Raw genomic sequence first — 6,760 nt, 5'->3', positions numbered from 1 at the left:
TTGTTTAAAAAAACAAGACTTCATACTCAATAACATACCATACAATGCAATTTACATATATATAAAATGCTTACTCCTAAGAAAATTTTCTAACGTAAATTTATATTCACTGAAATGTTGCTGTTTAAAAATATACACTGAGAGAATGTGCAAGAAAAATTCCGTAATTCAAACATACACCTTTCCCTTTGGCCAAATGGTATTCTTGAAATCCTTTATATTGAAATTGTCCAATAGTAATCGTATTAATACATATTATTAAATTCCTCAGAGGCCGATTATCTTCCTAAAACTTTGGCTTTAAAAATATTAGGTAAGAATTTGGTAATTTGCTTGGCAAACATTGTTTAAAAACCAACTGAGCATCATTACAATATGTCCAGCCTTTATCACATTTTAGATATACAGTGTAATGTCCAGATGTTGTGGAAGGAACATCATGGAAAATTATTGCTACTGCTACAAAAGTGCTTCCTGATATTGATAGTTAACTTGCTACAAAATGTTTAATTAAAGTGTCTAATTTTCTTCCATCAGCTGTACAGCGTTGCATCATTAAAATTATATATTGTCCATATCTTTGTATAAATAATGTTGATAATATTTCTGGTTTGTATTGGCTACACTCCATGTTTTGATTTGCTGCTTCAACTAGTGTATTGAAACATACTGATTTACAGTCTGGTAATGTCAAATATATCAATATTTCAGTGTCTATATTAGTGCTACATGTATACATACAATTTTCACAATAATGTTCCCATTTATTTTTTTATTTTTTATTTATTTATTTATTTATTTTTTTGTCCTCATAACCTCCATAAAGACAAAGTACCAGAGGAATTAACTGGAAATAGCTGTCTCAGTGTAACCAAACAACTGGAAGGGATACAAATCTTATGGGGGCCGCCACTCCCTCAGCTTTTCACTGTATTCCAAAGAGGGACTGAGTCCTTAATTCGCCAATCTATGGCGAACATTGGGGTAATTTAACAGCCAGGTGGGGGCCGGGCATGAACCGGATATCGGCTGTTCCATTGGTACAAATTATAGAAGCAATTTAGGAAATCAATCATTGGACTCGGGGGGGAAAAAAAACCCCGAGTGAAATCACTGAAGCCATGAAAATAAATGCCAAAAGTCCCTTTTTCTGTAATTGCCAGATCTAGCCAGATCAGTGAGTGAGGTCTGCAGTACTTAGTTTTGCCAATCTCTAAAGGAGGGAGGTAGAGGGTCTTTCCATTTCCTGCAGATCTCTCTTCTTGCGAGCAGGGTGGAATAAAAAATTAAACACCTGAGTGGATAGTCTACACCTTCTAAGACTCCAAATATTATTAGAGACAAATCCATTATGACAGGTCTTTCTAAAGATTCTGTAAGGGAATTGCTGATATCCTGCCAGAATGTAGTTAATACCAGACATTCAAAAAACATATGTGTATCCGAGGCAGCAATCAAACCACATTTAGTACAAGACATTGTCTGGCCTGCTGTGAATTTAGAAAGTCTTATAGGGGAATAATACGCCCTATGCAGAGTAAAGATATGATTTCTGCGACGCCAGGACGGCTTGACAATACTCCACAAAAGCTCGAAAGAAGACTTCCAAAAATTTTGTAAATCCAAATCCGTCATAACAGAACCTCATAATGAGTCTGGCAATACAAAGTCTCCATCTGACTCCTCCAGAATAAAATTATACCATTTAGATATTTCTTTCTTTACTGGGCCTCTGTTTAGTAAGTCAGTAATAAATGGGCTGTGTCCTCCAAGCTTAAACTTATTCTTATTGGCAGGAGATGCTTTATAAGCTACCGTCCAACTGTGAATCTGTATATATTTAAAGCGAGAGAAGTTAGGGCCAACCTTGGCTTGCAGATGTTCCCACAAAAATAGATCTCCTTCATAAAAGAGTTCACCCCATACTTCCAAGCGTGCCTCTCTCAGAGGCATTGCTAAGGTGTCATCAAGCCAGGCAGGATTTTCTGGCAAGTCCCACAGTGGAGTTTTCTCACAAAAGTAATTTACTTTTATACATTTCAAAATTTCACCCCATGTTCTAGCAAAACCTTGTAAAGTCTTCAGTTTAGTTTTTTTTTAAAACTTAGGATTACCAAACTTAAAGAGAAAACTAAAATGGTTAATTTTTTCCCCCTCCAACATAGCTGCATACATAGGACCCACCCCCGAGGCTACGGGACCCTTCAATAGCATTCGTGAGTGGGATAATTGAAAGGTCCAAGCGTAAAATTTTATATCCGGGGCTGTCAAACCACCCTTATCACGTCGCCGTCTTAGTTTTTTCCAGGCGATCCGTGGAGATGATTATTCCAGATAAAAGATGAGATATTTGATTGAAATTTGGCTAGGATTTTTGGATCGAAATATAAAGGAATGGTGTTAAATAAAAACAAAATTTTTCGAAGAATAGACATTTTGATAAGGTTGACCCTACCTATTAATGACAAAGGGAGGTGTGACCAAGATTGAAGAAGCTTACGGCAATCTTTAAATACTGTGGACAAATTAACTTGGACTATTTTATTAATATCTTTAACTATGTCAAACCTAGATATCGCATTGAAATGCCCGGTGGGAGTTCTGTTGGAGGGTTCACATGATTCCAAACAAGCATTTCAGTTTTGGCTGTGTTAATTTCATAACCAGACACTTGTCCAAAAGCATGAGCCAGTTTCACGATAGCCGGAAGAGCCATAGCGGCTTCTGATGTCAGGATAAGCAAGTCGTCGGCATATAATGCCACCTTCCTCTTCCAGCCTTGACAATAGAAAGGTTTGATGGAAACCTCCTCCCTTAGATATTGCGCAAAAGGCTCAATGTAATAGTCGAAAAGCAAGGGGGAGAGCGGACACCCCTGTCGGGTTCCCCTAGTGATAGAAAAAGGGCTCGATAGATCACCGTTAACAAGAAGAGATGCAGAGGGATTACTATACAACAGGCTAATTGCCCTACGAAAACTCTCCCCAAACTTGGCCAAGGCCTCCGACAGGTACACCCAATTGACCCTGTCGAAAGCCTTGGTTGCGTCTAGCGTAAGGGCCGCCAATGGAAGATTATTGGATGTTACGATATATATGGCTCCAATTAAATCATAGGTCAATTCGTATAATTGTCTGGCTTTCAGGAACCCCTTTTGATCCGAATGAAGGACAGAAGGTGCAATATCGGCCAGTCTTGAAGCTAGAACTGTGGTAAAGATTTTGTAGTCCACGTTCAGAATGGAAATTGGCCTATACGACCCACACTCTTCCTTAGGCTTACCCGGTTTTAATATGAGGGTAATAGAGGCGTTATCCCAAGATGATGGAGGGGACATTCCTTCTAAAAGTATTTGGTTAAACAGGTTAGTGAGGAAAGGAGTAATCTCTGAGTCCAAAATCTTGTATAACTCAGCTGGGAGGCCATCGGGTCCCGACGCCTTCCCCTTCTTAGATCTCTTAATAGCAGATATCACCTCACTCTCTGTAATAGGTTTATCCAAATATTGGGATTGTTCAGGAGAGAAAGAGGGCAGAGTAATTTTATTCAACCAACTTTTGGCAGATTCAGCCGATATTACTTTGTCCTCTTGATATATTTCCTGAAAGAAATCTCTCAATGCCTTCCTAATTTCATCATCAGAAGAGAGCTTGATGTTTCCTACTTTAATAGATGCAATGTTGTTCCGGACCTGATCTACTTTGGTCTTCCAAGCCAGTAATTTGCCAGCGCCTTCACTATATTCGAAATGAGCCAGCCTACTGGCTTCCCATCTCTGTTGGACCCTCAGATTTAGAATCGAAGCCAAACTTCCCTTCAGAGCCACCAGCTGATTGTGAAGAGGATCCAAAATAGACCTCGAGGCTATACTGTTAAGGTCAATCTCATATTGAACACGAGCCATTTCTGATTCTAAAGAGGAGATCGATTCGTAATAACTCTTCCTCGAAAGGCAACTTTAGAAACAATCAGCCCTCTCAACGTTGCCTTAAACGAGTCCCAAATAATTCTATTAGAGGCAGTACCATTATTAGACAAAAAGAAGTTGTGAGTCTCTGATTTTAGATACAAGATATCCTCTTCATTGGTGAGGAAAGAGCGATCGAAGGACCACGTAGTCGTTTTTTTTTACTGCAGAGACCTAACACCAATTTAACCGCAGAATGGTCTAAAAGATGCGAAGGAGTATATTCTATTGTTTTGACAGAATCAACCAATCTTTGAGTAATCAGAATATAGTCAATTCTTGACCTATGATGATATTTGAAATTCCTAAAGGAAACCCCCTGTTGATTTCCTGACCTTTGTCGCCAGACACCCACAAAACCGTGCTGTCTCATAGCATCTAGTAAAAAAGATCTAGTTTTAGACAAAACCATAGATCTATTATTCGGGGCCTTGTCCTAGATGGGGTCCAACACGATGTTAAAGTCACCGACTAAGATTATAGGACCAGAAATGAAGAGTAACTGCAAGAAAATTGATTCCAACGAAGAGGGGTCATCTTGATTCGGACCATAATAGCCGACCATTGTAACTGAAAGGTTAGCCACATCTACCAGAAGAATCTACAGCCTGTGAGATTAACTTAGCTTTAAGTCCCCTTTTAAAGATAATCGCAACACCTCTTGTATGAGAAGTTTGGGTGGTAGAGACCGAAAAATCAATCCATCTATTCTTCTTAATAAGTGCCGAAAATTCAGAATGTGTAAGGTGAGTTTCCTGCAACACCATGACCCGCACATCCGAGATCTTCAGCTATTGCAAAATCTTACTGGCTTGAGGCTTGGTGCGGAGGCCATTGAAGTTCCAGGAAAGGAAACCTACATTACTCATCTCCTAACCAATAAAACACAATGATTAATACTATACCAAAAAAAAATATTTTTAGTAATGTTAAATACTTGCGTCCAGCAATTATGTGTGAAATATGAATTACCATTCCAAAAGCTTCCATTTAGGTTATTTAGGTTATTGAGGACTCTTTTACATTTTTGCCACCCATTCGCACTCACCCCCTCAGGGTGAGAGCCCCTCCCCCGTGAAGAACCCTTACATTATCTAACCGGAACAATGTCCAGTAGATAGTGCCCCACCGGTTGACCACCTGCAAGAAAGTCTAACCGCTGACTATTCAAGTGACTAATAACGAGTGAATAAAAGATTTGAAGCAAAGAGGAAAAAAAATGAGTTGGATCTATGTGGTTTTTAAGTAGTGTAGTGCATAAATAGTGCATATATATAGGTACATCTGCCTTATGATTTACATATTAAAAACATGAAGGATTAAATAGCAGGACCTATATTAAGCAACTAGGATTTTGAGGAGAGGGCGTCTAATATTAAACCTAGCGACCCGTTTTGCCCAGATCCATTAATAGCTAATCAGCTGCTTGCACAGACCTAATGTTATACATCTTATTGTTGTGCATTACTTTAAGGGCTGCCCGGAACATAAGCTGGGCTGTCACGCCCAAATTTTAAAAGGCATCCAAGCGCCTTCCAAATTCCCATTGCTTTTCAAGAGTTATTCGGGAAAGGTCCGATCTTATCAAAAAAGTAAAGCCTTTTCCAGACAAAGACTTTTGTTTTGAAGCCATATTTAAGATGTGTTCTTTTAGGACATAGGTGTGAAAATTGACTAAAATTTTGTGCGGTTTAGATCTCTGTGGGTTCAGTTGAAAAGGATCCCTGTGTACCCTCTGAATATCAAGTGACAGTTCTGCAGGAGTGTATTCTAGAGACAGTGCTTCTTTCAGTAGAGAGAAGATATACTGTTTAATATCTGTCCCTTCAGATCCTTCCGGAACATTCAAAATACGGATGTTCCCCCTTCTCACGTTGTTCTCAAGAGACTCCATCCTCTCACTGAGGGCCAGAACTTCCTTTGTAAGTTTCTTAATATCCTCCTTCGCCTGATCCAAGTGGACTGAATGAATGCCAACCGTCTCTTCCAACACTTGAGTTCTTATAGTGAGACCTTCGATTTTATTATCAAGTGTTTCACAGTAATTTCTGAACTCTAGTTGATTAGCGGATGACTCCGCAAATCCCTTTCTTATCTCCAAAGTAAGAGCTGAAAACATTTCCAGAACAGAGGCTGCCGTCAATGGGGCTTGGAAGGAAGAGGAAGGGGTCGATGATGGGTTAGTGTCAAGTTGGACAAGGTTAACAGAGTCATCTTCATCTGGGCCCCCAGATGCACCTCCCAATTCAGTAGAGTGTAATTCTTCAGTCTCTTCAGAATAAACTGTAATGAGATCTTGAGGCAAACTCACCTCCTGCAAGAATGAAGACTGGTGCTGAGATTGTCCTGGCAGGAGGAGCTGTTGCTCTGATTCTGGGTCTAGTGATCCCTGTGCATTTGCTACTAAATCCGTAGTTTGGGCCATTTCTGTTACTTGAGCAGGGCTTTTTTCAGCTTGGTCAGTCACCCCAGATACTGATGTATCCGCTAGTATGACAGATTGGTAAGAAGATGAGGGGTTGCTTTCAAAGGTAGATGCCATATCTTGATCGTCTAAGCCTTCAGGTAGATGTAAAATCTGTGGAATGGCTTTAAAATAAGAGCGAAGCGAAGGAGTAATTTTTGAACCTGCTGGATGTAATATTTTAGAGTCCTTTTACTTCCCCTTAGTTTTACTCTTCACAAATGGGGTTTTAGACTTAAATTCAGTGTTCAAAAAATAAGATGACTTCGTTTTGGATGATGTATTAACACCTTTCACAACTTCTATTCCCCCTTCTGGATCATCACCTT

At 39.4% G+C, this 6,760-nt stretch overlaps 1 pseudogene; it reads right to left on the bottom strand.

Annotated features, from left to right (window-relative positions):
* Nucleotides 1-5,348: 5,348 nt before the first annotated feature.
* On the bottom strand, nucleotides 5,349-6,509 carry LOC147728800 (uncharacterized; annotated as a pseudogene).
* Nucleotides 6,510-6,760: the final 251 nt, after the last annotated feature.

The sequence above is a fragment of the Lissotriton vulgaris genome, chromosome 3_1 (assembly GCF_964263255.1).
Source record: "Lissotriton vulgaris chromosome 3_1, aLisVul1.2, whole genome shotgun sequence".
Lineage (NCBI taxonomy): Eukaryota > Metazoa > Chordata > Amphibia > Caudata > Salamandridae > Lissotriton > Lissotriton vulgaris.
Note: the sequence above shows the minus strand (reverse complement) of the source record. Positions and strands in the feature narration are given on the sequence as shown.